This window comes from Anser anser (assembly GCF_964211835.1).
Source record: "Anser anser genome assembly, chromosome: 9".
NCBI classification, from domain to species: domain Eukaryota; kingdom Metazoa; phylum Chordata; class Aves; order Anseriformes; family Anatidae; genus Anser; species Anser anser.
Genome location: NC_139729.1, coordinates 10551600 through 10575685, shown reverse-complemented (window position 1 = coordinate 10575685; position 24086 = coordinate 10551600). Strand labels below are relative to the sequence as shown.

The 24086-nt window shown below is 40.5% G+C and overlaps 1 protein-coding gene across 2 annotated transcripts in view; it reads left to right on the top strand.

Annotated features, from left to right (window-relative positions):
- The window catches only part of LOC310904512 (uncharacterized protein), a 411654-nt gene that overhangs the window by 258263 nt on the left and 129305 nt on the right, over positions 1-24086 (top strand). The window contains exon 6 of one of the 2 annotated variants that reach the window (XR_014588406.1): positions 21331-21480. The exons of the other annotated variant lie outside the window; for it this stretch is intronic. The gene's annotated coding sequence lies outside the window, so the exon portion shown is untranslated. The remainder of the gene's footprint in view (positions 1-21330; positions 21481-24086) is intronic. 2 annotated transcript variants of the gene reach the window in all.

Below are 24086 nucleotides of genomic sequence, written 5' to 3'. Positions count from 1 at the left end.
TTGTTCCTTTTTTTTTTTTTTTTAACTGTTAATGACTCTGAGTGTTGAAGGAGAGTTTGAATTTGTCAGGTATAACTTCCTCCTGCATATGTCTTCCTCGACCAAATTAGAGTTCTTTAGTACTAGATATTTTCTCCCCCAAGCTGATCTCTCTACTTTTTTAAAATGAATTTATTTTTCAAAGGTTTCTCCCCAGCCATTGAGTGAAGTTTTATTTTCTGAAATCTTTTCACTTATTCTAAGTCTGTTTTGAAAATGTGGGCATGCGAAGTGGATGTGGCATTTTGACAGCTGTTTGAGCTCTGCTATACATGAACCTAAAAATCTGCTGGTTCCTCTCTGCTACTCTTTTATATACCTATGATCATACTAGTCCTCTAGTAGCATTTTGGGGCAGTAACACTCAACTGCTATTCACTCTTTGGACTTCTTTACTTTCAGAATCAACTTACACCTCTCTAGTACATGGAGCCCCTTCTCAGTATGTCCTGTAGTGTTAAATACAAAGCAGAGTTAAAATACAGTTTAGGGGCAAAATACTTTGTATTCTAAATTAATACCTTTATTGGGTCTATCATTCTAAATAAATCAAATTGTTTTGCACATCTGCTCAGGATTTTTTTCTTGCATCTCTTCCACTATCTGCCACTTGCTTTCAGTGGATTGCGATGGAATAAAATACATGGATTAGCATTAGTTGATCATTATAGCTCTCGTAGTCCAATATGATTTCTCAATGTAAACAAATTCTTGAATTCTTTTCATTATCTGTAATCCATTTAACATGGCACTGAATAGAGTTAGTTTGGTCAAAATGTCATATGCCTTTCAGGTACTTTACCAAAATCTGGGATTAGTTGTTTACCATTTTTCAGCTGTTTTGGTATATGTATATCATGTTATTACTTGAAATACAAGTAATTGTATTACATTAATTAACTGCTTTTTCTATCTCCAGCAGCTAGGATTTCTAAGGCTGAATTTTAGGGAGTAATTGAGATTATTCACTTAAACATACTTTCTTGGGTAAGTGATTAACAATAATAATAACACAGTCCTGAGTATTCTGTGTCTTTGTAGTGAGCACTTCTGCAGGCTTTCTGCTTCAACGAGGGTCAGTCATTTTAGATTTAGAATGCCTTTTGAGCTCTGGACCTTAAGCACCTTGTCTGTGCCACCCTTAAAAACAAAATGATCAGAAAGACAAATGGGAATGCATTATCTATTGCATAAGAGAGATGGGTTTTCAGGGATCTTTAGCTGTAGTGGATAGATGATCTGACATTCAGATACCAGTAACACTCAAAATGCAATTTATATATATAATAACTACAATCAGCATGAAGATCAGTGATCTGAAGTGTCACTAAAGGCTATTTAAGCCTCTCACCCCAACTGTACATTTGATATATCTCAGGAGGTGCACAGCCTGAAGATTGCGAACAGAAAGAGTTAAATTTACAACACTTGATTTCCATTAGTCTTCGCACAAGAACAGGTTTATTTGTCCCACTTTCTCTCGGTTGTCATGAGAACAAGACAATATCATTTATATCCCCAGCACAGTCAGTGGCAAAACTGTAAACTTTTAATTCACTTATAATCGTATCCTTTAACCTTTTTAATATTCAGTATTTTCATTGGTTGGCCTTTCACCCTTCCTTCACGGGTTATTGAGGCAATAAACAAGGGAGAGGGGAAATAACTGATGACTCAAACTGCAGAACACTGAAAATGTCACTGATATATAGTTTACAGCTTTTCTTTGGTACCTATGGCACATGGAATTGCTAATGCAGGGTTTAGACTGATCAAATCCAGTTTTGCTGCTGCAGATCAACCCTGAAATTATCTTTATGAGCAGCAGGGGGTTCTCAGTCCCCCCAGAGACCTCTGTGGCTGCTCAACACCAGTGACTATCCAGCCAGGCGTTACCTCCTGCAGGTCCCTTTCCTCAGCGTACACGAGTGGCTGTGGAGTGGCTGGAACGTGGTATGGTCAGTGAATGTTTGCTGCTGCTGTAGCCTCAACATACTCTGGGTGAAAGTGCATGTCAATGCCTGTATTTGAACACAAACTTGCTCTTCATACAAATGGTTTGGATACAGGCCCCGCTAGCTGTTTGCATTGGAGAAACTCAGAAGCATAGCAGGAGAGTGAGTGCAGCTGTCCCAGTGATCTCAGAGATCTCTGCTTGTGGTGCATGCTTGTCTTGAGCCCACCATGTATCCCCCCACAGCTGTCTGAGACTGCACATAATTTGGCGTTTGTTGGCCAGATACGACATGTCTACTTCCCTCAGCTTAGATAAAGCAATAAATCTGAAGCAGCCAGGTTTGTTTACATTTTATTGGGGACAGCTGAAAGAAGCCATATTGAAGCCCAAAGCTTCAGTAACTAAGACAAAAAGGTTTTAACAAAATTGAACATGAGTAAGAAAGGAAAACACCTACTCTGCTGCATTATCTTTAAATTTGAATAGCTTAAGGACTGGGAGAATGTTTCTTAGTAATTGTTTGATTTGCATGAAACACTTGACCTTTTCTGATGAGTTACCAAATATCAAAAGTGTTTTTTATTTTTAATGCTTTTGGTAAAAGACATTTGATCCACTTCATTGATTTTTAATTTTTTAGAAGTATGACAGCACAGGATCATTCATCTAAAATCAGGAATTTCACCATCCAAATAGCTGTACCAAAAAGGGAGCTCAAGATCTTTCTGCAGTTTTTGTGACTTGAATATTCTGGTTGTTCTGATGCCTCCTCAGCATTGTGAATAACAAGTCCATCCTGAAAGATGTTCACACTTCTTTCGTTTTAACAACGTAGTTGCTGATTTTATTTGGAATGATTCATTGTGATTACATATGACGTGCTATACTGAATGCTACCAAATACAAAGTGTGCAGACTCTTAGCTTGTGTTTCATAGAAAATGGCAGGTGTGTAACATCCTTGAACTGCTGATACTGTTTGTGATCAATGGATAGAAACGAGGATTTACTTTTTTTTTTAAAAAAAAAAAAAAAGCATGTCACGAGGGCTCAGAATGAGTTGTGGGGGCACAGCTCACTTGACACAGAAGTCAAGGCATAAGAAGGCCTAATGCCAAAACAACCTCTAATCTTGCAAATAGTCCCATTCCCATTGATACTGTATGCTTGAAGCAGGTTACAGATACAACTTTTGAGAAAGGGTATTTAAATTTCCTTCTTCCTGGGTGTCAGTTTCATCAAAAGAAAGACTGAAGTTAACTTTCCTCTGAGCTTTCAGTTCACCTTTACCATCTTTTCTGTTTTCTTATCTCTGTCAGGCTGATATATGGAACAGTAAATGGTGCAAGCAAAAACCATGCTATTTCTCCAAATCTTTCAGGAGTGCCTGCCATTAAAGCTTTTACCATACTGAAGACCAATGATTTTATATTATTTCGGTGTTCTGTTTTCTGTAGGTGTACTTTTTATGGATTAAAAGGAATACAACATAAGTGATGATAAAGTTGCCTGTTGATGTGGGTAGCCTACTTGTTAGTTGAAGGCTGGCTTACTGATAGGGCCTGTAGCTGAAGCTCATGAAATATTTGTCTCGGTCATGTAACTGCTTAGGCAGGTACAGGGTGAAAAGTAGCAGCAGTCTGAGGACCTGGCTTTGGAAGGTGCTCCAGGTGACCCCTCCAGAGCCAGTTCAGCCAGGGAGAACCTGGACTGAATGAAGCACGTTCTGTTGTAGTCACAAGCTTTGAAGGGCAATTAGACTCCAAGAGAAAGAATATATGTATATATATTTATTTTATCATTAGTCTAAGTCCAGAGTATCTTCAGACAGCTGTACGAGGTAATCATCTCTAGTTCAAGGAGTCTTGTTCTTTCGTGTCTGTGTTAGGTGTAGATGCCACATTCCCTCTGTCCCGCATCTGGCCCTCCCTCCTACTGGGGCAGAGGGAGTTGGACACAATGACAGGAGCTGCAGTGCTCAGCTCCGAGGGCTTACACTTGTACTCAGCCCAGCAGCAATTGTCAACACAGTTAAAGTAGACACTGAGTCTCCTCTTGGTTGCATGAGGCACGTTTTGAATTCTTGCTAGCACCTTGCTTGGCTGGGCTGAAAATTTGCCTCAGGGCGAGTGCAACAAACATCAAGCTTACTCTGATGAAAGCCCACCTAGTGGCGGTGGGCCTTCCTAGTGAATGCTGACTTAAGGAGTGTGACTGTTGTCAGCGTGCTTGTGGCTGTGCTGAAAAGCTGGTAGTGTCACTGCAGTGGTGCTGGTAAGCACTCAGGCTGATCTGGGTGTCATTTATGGTTACTTGCTTTGTAGTGTGTTTTTTGTTGCTTTATTTTGTTTTTGTTTGTTTGTTTTTCCCCCAGGCTGGTTTAAGCATGCATTTTGTTTGATTGTACAGCTTCCATTAAAACTACCGCAGACAAAGTGTACGCAGACCAATGCAGCTTCTGTCAATCAGTTCGACTGCTCCAGGCCTCAATCCATTCCCTGTACATTTTGTCCAGAGAATCTCTTCTTTTACTCCATGTGGAACATTGTTGTGATTCATTGTTGTTACTGGTTTTGGCATAGTTGTCCTCAGTTCATGTTAACCTTTTGCTGGTGGTGATCTGACTGTTTAGAAACATGGAGAGCGCTTGTGACTGCCAAATTTCAGAAGAGTGCCATAATCTGTATTTTTTTTCGTATAAAAAGAAGGGGTTGAGGCACCTGCTTCCATAGCCATACATTGTTTGCTTATATTTTACTCAAGAAAGTAACTGCTTCAACATTTATGCCAGGTCTGCTTTTCCAATGTGTGTTAGAGGCTCATTGAACCTCTAAGAACTTGCATGGAAATACATCAGCTTTATGTGACTCTAAAGAGATAAAGAAGCAAAATTTGGCATTTGAGGCACCAAAATATTTTGTTAGTAGATTTTTTCTGAACATTGGATGTAATTTTGAAAAGTGCACCATAAGTAAAGAACAGAAGTGTCTCTGCCTGAGCTTACTTTTAGAGATAATCAAGGTTTTCTGGTAGTATGGAGCGACTTGACTTGCTGTCAGCTATCAGTGCCAAAGTTAATGAGTGGCAAATCTGAGACAAGCTGCATCTGATTTTGAAGTCTATCACGAAAATTCTTAAGACTCAATCTCTGTGGTCTTCATTGGACTTAGGCTCAGTTTGTATCAAAATTTGCCCTTCAGTCACAAGATCATCCTCATTGGTCTTTACTAATATTTTCACTGTACCGTCAGCATGAATGACCGAGTGCTGAATGGGAATGCTGTGAAGTGTTTGGACTGACAAGGCAATCAGGATTATTAGAAGACTCCCTTCTAGAATGTGCAGTTTATTAGGATGGCAAATGTTGCATATTCTGTCCAAGTGGTGAATCTTTTCTTCATAAAATTTCAAGGAATATTTAGTATAGCTAGTTAAGTATGAAGTTACCAATAAAACTGAAGTAATATGGATCTTAACCCATAGAAATGCAGAATAAATGCAGAATTTTAAAAATTTTCTTCATTATTAAATGGAAGCTTACTGAAGTGGCTGTATCCATCACAAGCAGCTCTAATTTATACACCTGGGGCTGAAAGACCTGGGATAAGATTTTTCCTTCGATCTTCAACCTATCTGTGCCCAGCATCTGCCATAGCCTGGGGGGTGCATTTGCTCCTACAGTCTTCTGCTGGCAAACGTGTGAAAGAGCAGTGCTGCTCAACTCCTGCAGCTGGCGGCTTGGCATCTGCGTGTGTATTGGCCTCTGCCAAGCTCTAGGTCTCACTCTGGTGTCATCAGTCAGCTCTGTTGTTCTGTACAAACAGGACCTAGTGCTTTGTGGCTGTATGCTGAGGCCGGTTAGCACATCAGGTTAGTGGCCAGAAGTAGGGAAAAATGGGATAAGGTATTGTCTGGCATTCTTAAAACAACTACATCCTCTGCCATTGTCACTGTGCTGCTGGGGTGCTCAGACAAGATCAGTCTCATCATGTCATGTCTGTAGATGCTGAAAATGCTTGGAACTTCCACTATAAATAAGCAAACAGGGCGTTAGGTAATCATACCCATTTAGGAAAAGGTTGGTGATTGCATCACAGAATCACAGAATCATCTAGGTTGGAAGAGACCTCCAAGATCACCCAGTCCAACCTCTGACCTAACAGTAACAGGTCCTCCACTAAACCATATCACTAAGTTCAACATCTAAACGTCTCTTAAAGACCTCCAGGGATGGTGACTCAACCACTTCCCTGGGCAGCCCATTCCAATGCCTAACAACCCTTTCGGTAAAGAAGTTCTTCCCAATATCCAACCTAAACCTCCCCTGGCGCAACTTCAGCCCATTCCCCCTCGTCCTGTCACCAGGCACGTGGGAGAATAGACCAACCCCCACCTCGCTTCAGCCTCCTTTAAGGTACCTGTAGAGTGCGATAAGGTTGCCCCTGAGCCTCCTCTTCTCCAGGCTGAACAACCCCAGCTCCCTCAGCCGCTCCTCGTAAGACTTGTTCTCCAGATCCCTCACCGGCTTCGTTGCCCTTCTCTGGACTCTCTCGAGCACCTCCATGTCCTTCTTGTAGCGAGGGGCCCAAAACTGAACACAGTACTCGAGGTGCGGCCTCACCAGAGCCGAGTACAGGGGCACAATCACTTCCCTAGCCCTGCTGGCCACACTGCTTCTTACACAAGCCAGGATGCTGTTGGCCTTCTTGGCCACCTGGGCACACTGCTGGCTCATATTCAGCAGACTATCAACCAACACTCCCAGGTCCTTCTCCGCCAGGCAGCTTTCCAGCCACTCATCTCCCGGCTTGTAGCTCTGCTTGGGGTTGTTGCACCCCACGTGCAGGACCCGGCACTTAGCATAAGCTAAGAAATATTGTTTTTTGCAGTGGAAATTATTATTAAATTATGTTGTTATATATTGTCATTTGTTCTTGAATGGGAATATAATAATTGTCAGGCTTGCCGTACAGTGTGCATTATATTTTGTTGAACACCAACCAGTGTGATCCTGCTGAAATGCCTTTCCATATTAGAGACAGAGGCGTCTCATTAATCTGAGAGGTTCTTGCTCTTACAGATCGTTATGCATTTTCCCCTTAAAGGATTCATAAAACCTTCAAGAATTATCGCTCAGGGTTTTGTTTTCCCGGGTTATTAATAGCATTTGTGTATAAAGGCCAGTATTTCTTAAATTCCTGAAGTAAGGAAATTAAAGCAGTGGTCTCTTGCGGCAGTGAGACCATGCCTTTGACAGACTGCTGAACGGCTCTGGCCTAGCCTGAAAATCAGTATCTGTGGAGCCTGGCATCATTTCTCTTGTCTTTGCACATCTGCACTGAGGTATTGTGCGGCCTTTACTGCTCTGGGGCTCTTTCCCTTCTCGCCAACTGTCTCATCTTTCCAGTTTGCAAGCTTCCAAAGGCTTGAATTATCTATGCATATCCGGTGCCAAGCACAACAGGCATTCTGACATGGGAATTAAGACACAGGCTCTAAGGGACTTCCCTTAAATCACGGGGTGATTGGATCAGCCAATTAGTACTTACTCTGGTCCTCCTTATCAGAAACACACAGTCGCCATGGGCACAGCAAAACTGAAGAACAGTACCCGAGTGGAATTGTGACCTGTGCCTTTGGCAGCAGGCTTTCTTGGCTGGTGTTTGGCTAGTGTGTGCTCACAGGAAAACTGCCCGTGGAAAAAAGGGACTCTGTAATTGACCTGGGATAAGATAGCCAAGTCTGTCAGAGTTTTAACAGGTGTTTAGACTGTGCTCTTAGTTATATGGTCTGAATTTTTTGGTGGACCTGTGTGGTGCCAGGAGTTGGACTCGATGATCCTTGTGGGTCCCTTCCAACTCGGGATACTCTGTGATAAACCCTTTATCTAGCTCCAGGTGAGAAATTTCAGTGGTGACCTTGGAGCAAGGTAACTTGCTGAGCAACATGATAGCTCATCATTTTCATGATACTTCCCACATTTTAAATCATGTTAGCCAACAAGCGTTAGGATAAAACCTTGATCTTGTTGAAATCAGCAGCAAAAGTGCCAGATGCTTTTATCAGAAATTCACACCTAGGATTGCCAAGCACTGAAGTTCAAGCTGTCATTGCAGGCACTTGGAAACTGAGCAGATTTCATGACACGTCATGCCCTTGAAGTGTAAGTGCTAATTGGAAGGTTAAATAGAAATGATATATGCTCCAAAAAAGCTGCCAAGTTTCTGTATTCTTAGTTATGTCAGTAAGGTTTTACAGATGTTTACTGTCTAAGGTTTGCTTGATGAGTACATAAGGGCTGGATACAGAACTAGATCCAGCAGGGGAAAAAAATGGAGAGAAACTTGTCTTAAATGTATATTTGAAAATAAATGTGTATTATTTCACATTATTTTGAACTAGCGTTCACTACAGACAGGAGGGTGAGTTGTAGGACTGGATGAGATTGTCTCGATTGAAATTTGTGCTTTGAATAGTTCACAAGCACCATCAAACCTTGTGGGGAGTTGATCAGAGTTTCCAGTATAAATTAAGGCAGTATGTTTTTGAGGGGGAGCATGTATGAATAATAGATGTCAGTTTAGAGAGAGCCAGTCATTGGGTAACAGCCATCATTTGCAGCTAGAAGGGGAAATTAAAACACATGTGGGTCCACTTCTTTGTCATTTGATGTTTTTAATAATGTTACTAATTCATTTTATATTAAACAGTCACCGAAGATGAGGTGAGTGACTAGAGATTAAATTAGTGGGCTATTCTTTCTGTTCATAAAACCTATTTAATACTAAGCACCAAGCCCAAAAGATATTAAGGAAACTACAACTCCTTCGTTCTGCGCAATATCACTTTAAAATAAAGTTAATCTAAGTCATGATGTGCATCTACAGGTTTTATGAGTGGCTATAAATTTCAGGAAATTAATTTCCTCATAATCACGTGTACAAGCTAGCCTTTTTGAACAGACATTTTTAGGTTAATTGCTGCTGGTTTTTTTTTAGAAGTTTGTGTTCACATTCAGTCTCCTGAAAGGGAGAAGGCAGTTGCTTTAATTTTAATATCAAAAGTTTTGATTTTGAGTTTTCTTTCAATCAAGTATTTGAGATAGTGGTCTATGTTACAGAACATAGAAGCATACATCGCTGTTTTAATTTTGTTTGTTTTCATGGTAATTAGCTGATTATTCAAATACTGAGTTTATCAAGGAATTGCTAGTGGTTTATTACGTAAAACAGAGAAATCATGAGGTAGGGTGAACCAGACGTAATACTACCAATTTCATTAGTATTGGACAACTTTGTAGGAGTTGCAGGTCTGGCTTAAAAATCAAAATGCGATTATTTTGCAGATGCCAAAAATGCTTTCAGAAGGTCTCAGTTTGTTCTCTCTATTGATACTTGTCCATCGTGTATTGTCTGGAGTTCTGATGTGACTTCCAAAAGCTGAAACAAATATAACCCCCATATCCAGCCAGTGGCATTATGAAGTTGTCTCTGACACTTTTATAAACATGCATGATTCTAATTTTCAGTAAGCATCAGATCTGTCACCTCAGATGTTATCTACATCTTCAGTCAAGAGCACTTCAAGTCTACTTCAACAGCAGTTGCCTTATGCTGATTAATATTTACTTGCATGGTCTTGTCAGTTACTACTTGAAACACAGAAGGCACCAAAACAGTTCAATTTCTGTAATCATAGATGATAATACACTGTTTTGAAATTATTGCAGCAATTTTATGGGAAAAAATTATCACAATTTACATAAATCAAGCAGTGACCTTATACGTGCCTTTCTGACAGTTCTTGCAAATTATAAGAATGCTGTTTAAATAAGAGAAATGTGGTCTCTTCCCTACAATATGGATTTCAGTCGTAGAGGCTTGACTCAGTGGTTTGCAACAAATACCTTTCAATCTTTTAGAGAATAAAAAAAAAATGTAAGCACGGAACTTGAACGTAGTAAGGTATAGCACAGACAACAGGATTGTGCAACACAAAGGTAAAGGCTTATACAACTCAGAGCTCTACATGAATTTCTTTTCTAGCAAACACCTTTCTTATTCCCTAGATGTTCAAGCCAATTCTGTTTTACGTGTCCATGTGGAATGGATTGACTGAAAAAGTTCCACAGATTAACTGTTCTTCATATATTGTCAAATATAAATGAAAACAGAAGTTTTGCATCCTCACTGCAGGAGCATGTTGCACTCTTTCACCATTGTTTCCAGTTATTTAATGACTTGAGATATCTGGTGTGTATTTTCTGTGTGAATCTGGGACTCATTGTGTTAGATCTTCTAACTGCAAATTGAGTTTGACCTAGCATTTTACAGGGTCTGTGTCTGATGGTCTTTCTCTCTCCATTCCTACCAAATAAGCTACTTTTTCTTGGTTCAATCAGGATTTTATGACCTCTGCCCAGTAGTGTGTGATGTTTTAGTGACTAGCCCTGTTCTGCTGATACTTTTGAATTACAAAGTGGCATATTCAATGGGAGTAAGGGCCTGAATGGTGCCGGAATGAACCGTCTTCTTGGTGCAAAGGAAGCATAAGGTGATGAGAATCAGGCTGAGGAAAGACAGCATTTGTTCATACTTCATCTTTTTTTTTTTTTTTTTTTTTTTCCACTAAGCTAGAAACGAAAACAGCTGAGAGCTACAGACGGTTTTCTTTCCTGTTGTCCCCAGGAGTGTAGCTTGTGGGACTGGAAGAATGAAAATTACCCTCTCATGCTTCAGATGAGTTGGGTACCAAGGGATGCTTGAATCAAGTTCTAATCAACAGCCAGTTCTCTCTGTGTAGTTAGATGAGACAAAAAAAAGTGAATGCAAAACAATTATGGAAGTCAGTCTCTGGCACACTAATTAGTGTAGGAGGGAAGTCAGAGAACAGCCTGTTCCTTTGAGGCATTACAAGATGGTGTCGTCAAGGTATACTGACTCCTGACCTCATTTTTTTGTGTACTGATATGAGCAGGTGGCAAGGAATATGAGTCGTTTGTGTACTTTCAGCTCCAGAAACCTGGGAGGCTTATGTTGCCCTTTCTTTTACAATAAACGTTCAACCTTCCCTGTTGAATATCTTTTTGTTCTTTTCATCCTTTCTTTGTCCTTGCTTGAATATATATCTGTCAAGTTAGACCCCATCTGTGTGTTCTTAATTGTGTAATAAAGCTTTGCATGATTACAGCTGGAGTGGTCAGGCTGAGACATGACCGTCTGCCTATACCCTTGCAATTTTTATGCAACTTGTAATTACCTGGGCACGAACTAAGTACTTCAGGTGTCCGAGTTGGCTGTTTGTAGGTCCAACCGTGTGACTTACCGTCTATCAGGTTTTAATAAACATTGCTGATTTATGTTGAAAAAAAAGAAATTCTAGGGTAAGCTGAAAACTGGACCATAATTATTTTTGGTTTTATGGTTTCTAATTGGTGGTTTGAGCTGTGTGAAGTAAAGTTTTATTAAAAATTGCTAGTTTATTTTGAATCACTTGTGCTGTGTTGTACAAATGGCAGCCTTTGGAAAAACAATATGCAGGGCAGTAGGACCATGCGATTATCCTGAGTGGTTTTATTGAAGTAGAGGAAACTGTCCACACATGCACAAATGTTGAATCCTCCATGTTCTGTGACTTAGTAAACCTTAGCTGGGTTTGTCTGGGTCTCACAGGTTCTCGTGTGTCTTCAACAGGAGCTCCCTTCTAGTTCTGGCGTTGGTATGTCACGCTTTTTTACTGCTCTGCATGAATTTTTGAGCATATGCAGTTGAAATTGCAGTGGGGTTTTAATTATCTAAAAGTAGTAGGACCATACCATCTCTGGGTTATGGAAAGCTTATGGTTCTGCAGCACATTTGTTGCTTCTTCAAATAAGAGCTTGTCAGGTATGCTGCTGAGTTGTTTCCCTGAAAATGAGTTCATCAGCATTAGACAAAGTGAGAGAAAATATATGCAATAATGTTATATGTAACAAGAAATAAAAACAAGAAGAAAAATGGCAGAAGGAAAAACAGATGCAAACAGCAACTTGTCCAAGTCAACGAAGAGAAAATTGTAAGATTCCATTGTACTTGGCTTTTAACTATTTAGGGTCTACCAGCCTGCAATGCCTGGCACAAAGAAACTTGCCAGAAGTACTCACCTGAAAGGCAGGCACAAACTGAGTCACGTTTAAGCTTCTGAAAATGAAGATGAAGGGTTATACTGGATTTATTTGGACAATACTATTAAAAGATGGCAGAATCAACAATACAAGTGGTTTAAACATACATCAGGGAGGTTTTCTAGGCTCAGAAGTCACTGGACCTTTCCAAGCTGGTCAGTATAGTCTATTCAAGTAAGCAAGCTGATGACTGCTCACTGGAATTTCTCTCTTACGATTTTGCTGGAAAGTCTCTTAAAAAATTACCTGTTAAACGTGTGTGACATAAATGCTTGTGGTTTTTTTTGTGGTCCTTGCAAGAGGATACTCTTCACTTATCTGTGCTAAACCTTAGCAGACACTGCTGTGTTCTTAACAAGAGAGCGTAGCAAAACAAAAAAAAAAAAAAAGGAAAAAAGGATTTAAAAATAAACAATACATGCCAAGACATAATTCTTTATTTTGTAAAAAGCAGCATAAAGTGAATGAGGGGTCTGGTGCATATTAGGAAAAGGGTCACAATATTAATCGTTTGGAAGCTGACCCACACTAGGACACCAATCAAAGTTAATGAGCTGAGCGTACATTAAAAGGACGATATATAACATGTCTGCTTTAATGGCATCTCTTCTCTGCTTTTGACTGCACCTTCAGATAACATAGAAATGATGAATGAGACTCTTAAATTAAAAGCCATGCAGGCTATCATTAACTGAATTCAAATCAGAAAGACTAGCATTCCTTACTGTAGAAATGGACTTATGGCAAATATGACAGCCCTCACCCAAGCATTTCAATTTACCAACAGAAAGTTTATTTTAATAAATATTTATTCAAACAATATATACTCTATCTCTTCTCCCCTGGCTGCCAGTCTGGAAGACATCAATTAATGTATCTGTCTGGCTGTATGCTTGGTGGCTGAGTTTTAAGCTTTTTTAAAGAAGTAAAAAAAATAAGTAAAGTAATAAGAAAGTAAATAATAGAACCTACTTGCTAAAGCAAAGTAGGAAGCAAAAGAAAGCTGTAAATGCTTTCTTAGTTAGGTTTTTTTGTTTTGTTTTTAAGCTGGAATTTTGCAGCCCTGAGGGTGAGTGGCACTACATACAAGAAATTTCATGCAAGTGATTCTAGGGCCTGTATTCTTTGTCAAGGTTGGAAACATGAAGATACTGTCTATTTCTTGTGCTGCTTTCATTTAGTACCAGCGAGGCAGAAGAAACTGGAGACTCTGCCATTCACTTGGTGGTGGTTAACTCTCGATGGGATGGAGCTGCTATGATGTGGAAAAATAAAAACAGGATTTGGAGCACCTGTCCTTTGAAGACAGGCTGAGAGAGCTGGAGTTGTTCAGCCTGGAGAAGGCTCCAGGGAGACCTCACAGCAGCCTTCCAACACCTAAATGGGGCTACAGGAGAGCTGGGGAGGGACTCGTTGTCAGGGAGAGCAGTGGGAGGACAAGGGGTAATGGCCTTAAACTAAAAGGGGGTAGATTTAGGTATTATCAAGAAATTCTTCACTCAGAGGGTGGTGAGGCCCTGGCCCAGCCTGCCCAGAGCAGCTGTGGCTGGCCCACCCCCGGCAGTGCCCAAGGCCAGGCTGGATGGGGCTGGGGGCAGCCTGGGCTGGGGGCAGGGGGCCCTGCCCAGGGCAGGGGGCTGGAGCCAGGTGGTCATCGAGCTCCCATCCAACTCAAACCGTTCTGTTATTTCTGTGATTTATCCTTTGGAATTTACAGCCTAAATGAATGCAAAACACAAGAGAGGCTGATAAAGTCTTGTAGGTCATTTTATGTTGTGAGTTGTTTTGTTTTGATGTTCTTCCCATGTAGAAGTGAGTCATGTTTTCAAAGAAAAAAAAAAAGATAAATTTTTATTTGTAACTTTCTGTCTTTAACAACTCTTCAAAGATCTTTGGGTTCTCAGTACCCCAGGAAGTCCAGAAAGGCCTGTACTTTCAAAGCCAAGGAGGACTTTATGCAGAGGCTTCTGCCTGTGAATGCCATGTAAATTATGTAGCGCAGTCTGAGAGCCTTTATTAAACTTGAGGTGGAGATCTAAAATCAGGACTTAATGGCCCTTTGAATGTTTTAGATCATTGTATTTCTTTCTGAGGGCAAACGTTACATGGTTAGATCGATCCCTGTCTTCTCCTGCTGTCAGCAGCATTGCCGTAGGCCATTCGGAGGGAGGTGACTTGAAGCCCCCGCCAGGGAGCTGTGGAGCTCAACAGCTGATCCATTCGTGCTGCTCTCTCTGAGGCACGTTCTGTACACGACGGAAGGCAATGCTACAGCAGCAAGAAAAGAGCTGTACCCAGAATCTACTACTGCCAGCGTCTGCAGACTGCTGAGGGGCTGCTGAGTTGGACTAGACTTCGTGGCATGACTGAGTGAAAGCTCTACATCCCTACCATGCTGGAGTAGCATCTGACCTGAGATGAGCTGTTGCCAACCAGACGAGAAAAGGGCCTAATGTGGAGTGTTAGTAGAGGAGGACGGGGAACTTCACGAGTTTGGTTTGAGGGCATTTAGGGCCTGACCTCGCCCTCTGATATCCCAGTGCTTTGGTGCTAACCACTCAGAGGAGCTAAGGACATCGGGTTTAGTCATTACCACTGAAAAATCTCAAGGGCATTCTTTTTTTTTGCCTAGCTTTAGTCTTTCTTATATCAAGTGACTTTCATGAAGTATTGCATATGGAACAGTAAGTTGGTATCAAGTCTGTCAAGTCTCAGAGACTTACTGTATATTGTAAAGCGAGCCTGGATGCAGTCGAGTCAGATGCATGCCTCTGTTGATTTTTAATAGAAAGAAAGGTATAAGGGAATTGTTCTTGGCATTTCCAGCATTATAATATGAAAGCACAGGAAGGATCTTGGTATTTAAACACAGCTGTGTACAGGCATAGTGCCCTTTGCTGCACACCATTAACTGAGGATTAAAGGAGATGTAAGGCTGGCAGCGATGAGAGATTTCAGAGGAGCCTTATGGTTTTCCTGCTCACCTTGTCAGTAAAAATAACCAAGACTTGCTAGGGCTTACTGGTGTTGGCTGTTACCAGGGAGACTGAGGTTCAAGTTATTTTTAGGGAACAAAAAAATGGTGTTTGTGGATGTATGTCAAACCTTTTTCCTCTAAAGCAACCATTATGTGTAGGGCAGAAGTGTCCGTGCTGTAAGAAGCAGGAATGTCAAGAATCAGACCAAAGGTCACTGGGAGCTCAGTTCTTCCACCAGTGGGGAAGCTGAGCAGTAAAAAGTCGCTCTTGATGAAGTGCCTTAGAAGACTGCAATTACTGATGTCTGAGGAAAAGAAGTGCCTAACAAAAGGAAAACTTGAAAGACGACTTTTGCTCTGCAGATGATACTGAGTAACACACGTAGGGGACTAAAAGCAACAGGGAGCCTGAGCCATGTCTTCGTGTGGCCTACAGGATCTATGTGAGGTTTAAGCTTCTTGGGGCACTTGGTAAGATTAAAGCTCCTTGAGCTGGGTTTTTAGCATCAACCCTGTTCATACCCAGAGTATATCGCAAGCAGTGTCCCCTTCTGCTATCCTCTTAAGCTTGTGTGTACCTGCTTTTGTAACTGAGCCAGGTGTTACGTGTGTCCTGGTCATCTGTGGTGCAGGTTTTGCTGACAGATGCCTAGCATCTCGCTGAAGAGATGAAGAATAACGTCAATGTCATGCAGCTTTCAACTCGATGGTTTTGAAGGGATGTGTTTCACTATCAGGTACACAACATCTTGTCCAGTTTGTCCAGTGCTTTCAGTTTATACCAGGTGTTCTCCTGTCCCATCACAGCAATGTGGTTTGGGGCTGGCTGAGAGGAGCAGGCACGCATTACCGTCTAATTTCTTATTTCTTAGTTTTAAGCTGCCTCCTTAAAAGTGACCAATGTCTAGTGTTGCCATTTGCAAGCTTGTAAAATGTAGCAATCCTAGTAAGACTGTTCCTGTAGCAAGAAGAGTTTCTGAGGCTAATACCCAATTGATTTTCAGTTAGCACTCATGAGAGTATTTTTTGGAAGTCTGTGCAGGGAATGATCAAGAAGTACATCTGTTTTTGAAAATGGCAATATAAATCTCAAAGAAACTATTTACATTTTAATAGGCCTGTTCTCTGAAAGTTCCTGGGTTCTGATACTTCTGATTAGGAAAATCATCTCTGGACCCACATTTTTATTTGGTACAATAACAGTCCTAATGAAATTATCTGCTATTAATGTGGATGCACGTAATGTGCCATTACAGAGGAATTCCATTGTCATTTAGCAATGAATTGTCATAGCATCCCTTTAAAGACTAGGATTTCACCAACAAGCATGGAGAACAGCATCTAAAATAGTTCTCAGAAGATCAGACTGAAAAGTATCAGCCACTTCTTTTAATCAGGAAAAGCTCTTTTTTGTTTTCAGCTTCTTCGCCAATACAACTTGCTAAAAGGCCGCCTGATAGAGAGCTAGGCTTCCAAGTAGCTGCATTCTGTTTAAGATCTAGGCTCCTTGGTGACCTGGATATTTTTAAATACTCACTCGTTGGTGTCTGTTAATCAGTGTTACAATACCTGAGTCTTTTCAGTGTGCAAAGAGGTTTGTGTTGTCTTTGATCTTTAGGAGGGCTTAGAGTCTCCATGAGCTGTGTGTCCCCCTGTGTGAAACGACTGCAGCCTGGGACTTACTCTAGAACAGCTGACAACGTTGCCTAGTAATGTTGCCAGATGCTTCCCATGATAAGGTCTGTAACGTCCGTGACCTTTTTTTCACACCTTTGACCATCAAGAGAGTGAATTTTTCAGTGTAAGGCCCTTGCTGAAGACTTATTGTTGGGGGGTGGGTGGGTTGTATTTTGTTTGTGTTTTGATGCACAGAGAAGGAAAAGCTCCACTGTGGTCAAGAATGAAGCTGGGACGTAATGCATTCATCCCTGTTAAAATTCTGGTGACTTTTCCTTTGACGTGGCCTGGTGCTCTGACTCTTTGAGGCAGGAAATTGAAATCTGTTACGGATTAACCATCGGGGCAGAGATGTGCCTTTTGATTTCCTCCTGAAATTTGAATTAAGCCGTTCCCTTTTTGGTTTGGTTTTGTTTCATTTTTTAGTCAGTGCAGCTTGTGATTTGCTAACCAGGTAACAGGGTTTTTTTTGTTAGCCTCTGTCTGCCCCTCCTCCAAAAACCGCCGCACGAACAGGGAGGTACACAGAAGTTGATCATCTATGATTTCCCTCTCATCTTTTCTCTGCAGTAAACTTGAGTAATTCCCATGAAGAACTTCCTCCTGCGACCTTGCGAAGATAAACCTAGCCTCTGTTTTCTAGCATGATACACTTTCTTCCTCTAATCCAGGTCTTTGGCATCTTCATGGGCTTAACATTTGGCACCCTTTCTCTGGAAAATTTTAAATGGCTCTCATCAAGAGTTTTTATTTATATATATATATATAAAACAAATTTATAACTTAACCTGAAATTTTCAAACATGCTTAAGGAATGTGAGGCTTCTCATCTCCAATGAGAACACTTCCAGAGGTTTTCAAAATGTCAGGCTAGATTATTAGGAAATGCCAAAACAAATGACGTCTCTAAGAAAAGGCCAGAAGAGAGATCTGTGAAAACTCTTAATAAAGTCCAGTGGCTTAAAGAATTTATATATGGTTAGTGTTAAAATTAAGATTGCCAGTTTGGCAGTTAGTCACCAGTGGGCAGTTGTTTATCACAACATCATGTAAAATTTTGTTGACAGATCATCACAGTTGCCTTTTTCTATTTAAGAAATTCACGCCTGGAGCATCTAATGTGAAGTGTATTGGAAAAGATATGTGCAGTGCATCTGTCTCTACTAAGACAGTTACTAGTCCATGCTGTCAATCTAACCACTTTCAGAAGCCCTAAAAAAAAAAAAAAGAAATTTAGAGAAACGTTTATGTTTGTGAGATGTTCAAATACTTTGTTTTTGAGAAGCGAATGCTTAAGCGATTAGGCAGATATCGGCACTATTTTATAAAGGCAGAGAATCAGAACAGGCACAATAAATGTTTAATCATTTGTTTTATTTGTTATATTTATTCACTACAGTTCATGAGGAAACTAAAAAACATATTAATTGCTTTTTTCTCTGTGTTGTGCAGTGATAGGCACATTTCCATCTTATGGGGAAAGGGCAGAAGCCATAAGTTTCCCTATAGAACTTATTTCAAATGACTAGAAGAACTCCTTTGTGGACTTTGGGTCCTGCCCTGGGAGATTTTATGAGCTGCCCACAGTCACTCCCGTGGTCTGTGGGTGAGCTGGAGGGCAACCCAGTCCTAATGCCTCTGCGTTCTGTGCCATTTTTGCAGCCACTCTTAGAATTGTCTTGACCTAAATGTTGTGGGAGAGATGCAAGCTAACTTGAGTGCTGCTGCTGCTAGGACTGAAGTTACTCCAGGTGTCATGCCAGTGTAACAGATGACCCAATTTTGATGGGCATCTCAGCGCAGTGCAGTAGAGCGTGATGCCAAAGTCACTGAGTTAATGTCAGTCCTGCCAGTCTGCACTTGCCATTTGGGGCAGCATAGGCATTGGTAGACTGAGAACACCTGACCCTGATTTCATTTGTACTACTCCTTTGTACTATTCCTCGCACATCCTCCAGGAAATGAGACGGGCCTCAGATTCGAGGCATACGGCAAATGCAGATGAAGTGAAACAGCATTATTTATATCTGTATTCAACTTACATAATTTTGAACAAAGGAATAACATTTATCCCTGAGGTGTTGGATGTACTGGTAATTAGCTGTGGATGTCTTATTACTGCAGTAAATAGCACCATCTAGAGCTCAGGATGGTTTGTAAGTCATCCTTCTAGATTGTGCATGGTAGACTGGTTTGAATGTCAGCTGTAAAATGGACATGCACTGGCTGTAAAGTAGTATTTTTTTGTATTTATACTGGTGTAGGCACATATATATATGTGTGTGTGTATACGTGTATATATATATAGATATATATATATAAAATGAGGGAAATATTGTATGTGCCCCCTAGTAGCAGAAAGCTTAAATGATGAATGTATTCATATTTACAAATGCAAAGCTTATAGATACTTGCTTTGCATTTCCAGAGTCCTTTGGAACTGTGGTTGTCAGCTGGTGTTAATGCAGCAAGTACTGTTTCTCCTGTGCAACAGGCTTTTCCAAGTATTTGTGCCCAAAATAGAGCAATTTACTCTGTGGTATGTGGTATATGGCACTGCATAGAAGATTCTGTCACCTGTGCAGCTTTAAAATATCTCCTGAATTTGACTGTGTAAAATTAGTAGCAGCAATTTTTGTTATAGTGAAGCTGGGTGACTGTAGGAGAGATCAGAGCTGCTGTTTCAAGCAAAGCCTGCATGCTTGATAGGGCCTTCTGTGCCTGTTAAGTAATGGGAGTGTCTTGGCCAGACCTGGGATTATAATCTTCTTGATTAAAACCGTTTTGGATTTCTTGATTCGGTCCAAATCTCTGAAAGCTTTCTGTTGCTCAATAGATAAATAAATAAATTTGGAGACAAAACCAAATTAAGTAGACCAGCATCAACCCTGAGGTAACTGTAATAACAATTCCATTTTTTTAGAAAATGGTCTTTAGTTTTCTTTAATTACAATGATCTCTATTAGTTTGTTTTCTTTTGATTTAAATGTTTTTCTTATGTATGCTGTTGGGACCGCTTGACCTCCAAGGAGGCTCTGTTCAGGCCTCTTGTAAGAAGGTGTTCCAGATCCTCAGTATACAGGCAACACTGAGCTGACTTCATTCCAGCTACGCTGATGTGCAGGGACAGGAAGGTCTCTTACCAAGGCAGGAAAGGCGTCAGACGCTCTTGTAAGGTGATGAAAGTTACACTGCCCAATCTGAGTGCATTCGGAGGTCTGAAGTAATTGCACTCACAGAATGCACGGAGTAGGTACGATTTTCCTCCAGCCGTTGCCAGGCTCGTTCAGCTTGCCTGCTTATGCCCATGAATGTATCAAAGCTGAGGCAGAAATGCAATGCAGGCTGATTAAACTAGCAATTGAAACAATACTTGCTCTGTGTGAATTTATATTTTAACTTGAAAAGAACTTTTAAGCTTCAAATATTTTTTCAGTGAAGTAGCTGCTCTGCAGATGCTTTTTTCCCTCAAATTTTTGTTGAGCTATTTGTACTGGTAAATATTAAAGTCTGATTGTATTAGTAAAATTACAGTCATTAATGCAAATTGCATGCAGTCTTTACTATACTTATGTAAACAGTGCTCATATACCACATTCGTATTATGGATGCATCTGAAACTTAATGCAGATGATGTTGCTATATGAGTGCTTTTGGCTGGGGTGGGGGGGGGTGACTGTTATTGCACTTGAATGGGATGCCTTTGGTTATTTTCTTTGAAGCTCCTGCTTTTGAAGAAATAATGTTTGGTCAGTTTTCCATAAAATTCTAGCTGGCCATGGCAGCCTTCTGTTTCAATCAGTGCCACAACTGGGGCTTAGCTAAGATGCCAAGTGGAATTTTTCGTTTTGATTTGACTGTAATTTTATTTCAATGAATTGTGATGTGAAAAGTTCTGCCATTGAATGTGAATAATCAGTTTTATGGTTTTACCTTTCTGTTAAGGCACCAGTTTACCACTTCTGTACTATGTACTATATTTTTTATTTCTATATTTTTGCATAACCCATAGGAATCAGTGGCACAGTAAAAAGTACTGGCTTTCCAGTCACTGTGCAAATAACAATTTTTTCTTGCATGACTTGATAGAAGAGTTTTAATTTTTTTGGAATCTGCCACACGTTAGACATCAACTATTCAAGAAGCATGTTCCCATCCAAACAATACTCTGAGTACAGTGCCAGAACTGTCATGGGTTCACTCCTCATTACAGTTGCCTATAATTTCCCTCTGTTGCAGAATCACAGAGCTGGAAGAAAACTTGTTCAGTCTTCTGTAAGATGCCTGTGTTTGTATAACCTCTGCCCAATATTGGGAGATGAGGAGCTGTGAAGCTGAGGTATTAGCTTGAATGTAGAGTCTCCACTTCTAATCTGCTCATTCCTGGAAGCTGTACAGCCCCTTCAAGCAATTTATTAAAGAAACTACACATTCATTTTGAGAGAGCCGCTACTTACTTCAGACTCTAAAACTTAGAAGCCAGGTTGTTTCTAAATACCATGCTTCTTCCTTTTCCTAGGGAAAAAACATGCCCTGGCCCTGGTCCTGTAGTAAGTACTACCTTGACTGACCTTAGAGCTGCACAGTTCCAGGATTTTCAAGGACATAGGAGACCAACAGCTTGACTGTTCTCAAAGTGCATCATCTGGCTGGTGGTTGCTGCCTTTAGGTGCGTTAATTTTCACCTGTTTGCTTAAACAAACAAACAAACTTGTCTAATCCTGGTATCTAATCTTGTCTAACATGTACTGTGTAATATTAGGAAAGAAATACAGCCTAAAGTTTCATGTGTTTAATAACAATGTTGCCTCGGGTCACCATCTTCTTTACTCACAGGTAAAACATGAATCTGATAATTGCTGGGGAAAAGAATACCTTCCTTGGATGTTTTTGTAAGTGTATAGGTCTCCATGGACTGATGGTAATCTGTGACTGAAGCACAGCTCCTCTGGAATCACACCATTACATATCAGGGTGGCATGACCCTCCAGGAAAGCTCTCTTGTTCACTTTTGGAGAAAAGCAGGGAAGAGATTTCACTAGCTCCCCTTTCTGGAATGAATTTATGCCCCTAACTGTGTGTCAGTGCTGCTCTGCAGGTCAGTCTGAGTTTAAGTTGTCTTCTGTGAGCTGTCTGTCAGGAGTGGTTTGATATTGGGAGATTTGAGATAGAGAAGCTGAGTTGTTGGCTCAAATGAAAGAATTACAATGCTTGGTTCATTAACAACATAAATAGCAGAGATAATTGGATACAATAGAGTAAGGCTCAGAGTATTGCAAAGACTTCGTAAGAAACATCTGGCAGTATGTTTCAGGGTAGGTTATATAGACAGGGACAGCTGAAGGAGTGCGGTGATGAAGTTAGAACAGAGGTCTGTAATGTCACAACCGCTGTGGAAGTGAATGATGAGATTATATGACATTCGTGCAGTACAGAAACTAGAAGACATCACTGATGCAGTAATGTGAGCATGTTTGAAACAAACCAGAAAGAGGTGTTTTTTCAAACATCTCCTAATAATAATCATAGAATGTTGCCAGAGGCTACTGTGGAGGCTGGAAATGGATTTAGAAAAGTAACTGACAAGTTCAGGGATGAGAGTTTCTATCAGTGACAAGAAGCCTGAGGGTCCAGATACAGCTTCTAGAAATCCTTCAGCCACTGATTCCTGGACTGTATAGCGGAGAAATAAACATTCTATAGTTTTGCTTAAGGAAAGAGTAAGTAAAAAATTATTAGCCACTGAAAGTGAAAGTATATGAGGTCAGATAAATCTGTAGTCAGACCAGGAGCATCTGTTCTTATGTTTGCTGCGTCCTTTGTATTCCTGCAGTGGGCTTTTAGCAGAGCAAAACCTAACTAGCTATATTTATTTCTGTTTGTTTTGAATTTCCAGTGGTCAGTTGTAAACTAGGGCCAGTAACATAACTTAGGTTATCCTATTAAACATACTTACAATGGTTTCAAATGTACTTCATGATATTTGTTACTTCGTATTGCCTCTTAAAAGCTGACTGAGCATAGGAGAGTGGGCATCACTGTTCTATCAAATACTGTGGCTGCCATGCTCTTGTTCTGGATTATTATCCACTGGAAGGGATTATGGTGCTTTACCATGCAAGAGCACTGGCTTGGAGCATGGTGGCCTTCTCCCATTTGTATTACAGGCTATTCCTGCAACAGATGTAATAGAAATTCATGGGGTGCTTGCAGAAATACTACCTTTTCACTGCCTGCACAAGCTATTTTATGCATTTCTTGTGTGTTTCCTCACCAAAGAGACAGGGTTTATTACAAGTGATTGCAGACCTGCTGGTCATCACTGGCCTGCTAAAAAGGGCTGCAGTGCAGCAGAGTGACTCCTCTTGATTCAAATCCTGAGGCCCTGGGATGGGCTTTGTGCAGAGCGTAACACTGAGTTAGAGAATGTTTACCCCAAGAGAGAGATGACTTCCACAGAGACCCCTCCTTAGTGAAGGAACATAAAAGCCGTTGCTTAGCCCTAATCAGCATAGTTTCATTAGTCTGATACAACTCTTCTCAGGAAGTATAACTCTGATTTGGCTGTTAAAAGTAGGACTAAATGACCGGTCTCAAAAATAGGTCTAGATCTGTTCAGATAAGAGTCAGAATTTTCTACCTTTTTTGTGGCTCAGGTTCAAGTTTGATCATTAAATGTCTTTGAGGAATTTGACAGCTGGCTTTGAGATCCCCTTCCATCATTACATCTTGTCTGCAGAAGCACATTAACAGCTGTATTTTCAAAGCATTATGCAGAGATTCAACCACATGACTTGTGCTAATAACAGCAGTAAATGCAGTGCTAAATATCTACATATTCCTTTAAGAACTTGCCTTTTGCTATCTCAGGGTTATCTTTTGAACTTAATTTTAAGTGTTCAAATTATTTTCTTTAGAGTATATCTGCATCGTCAAGAAAAAGGTAAACCTGCTCTTTTCATATGCCTCTGCTTCGGATGAACAATACCTGTGAAATAACGCTTACAGCAATGCCAGTTTTAAAACTTGCATGCATGCATTAACTAGATGTTCTTGGCTGAATGTGTCTTAATGTAGTTATTTACAGGCTGCAGAAAAGAGATAATTGAGAAATGAAAATGAAAGATTGCCTTGCATTACTTGTGTAAGTAAGCAAAATAGGAAAGGCGGCTTTACAGATGCTTTTTCAAAACCTCATGCAAAGAGAAGAGAGAGGTGGCTGCGAGAGAGCATCATACAGTTAATGATTTTCATGGTTATGATTTGTAAATAATT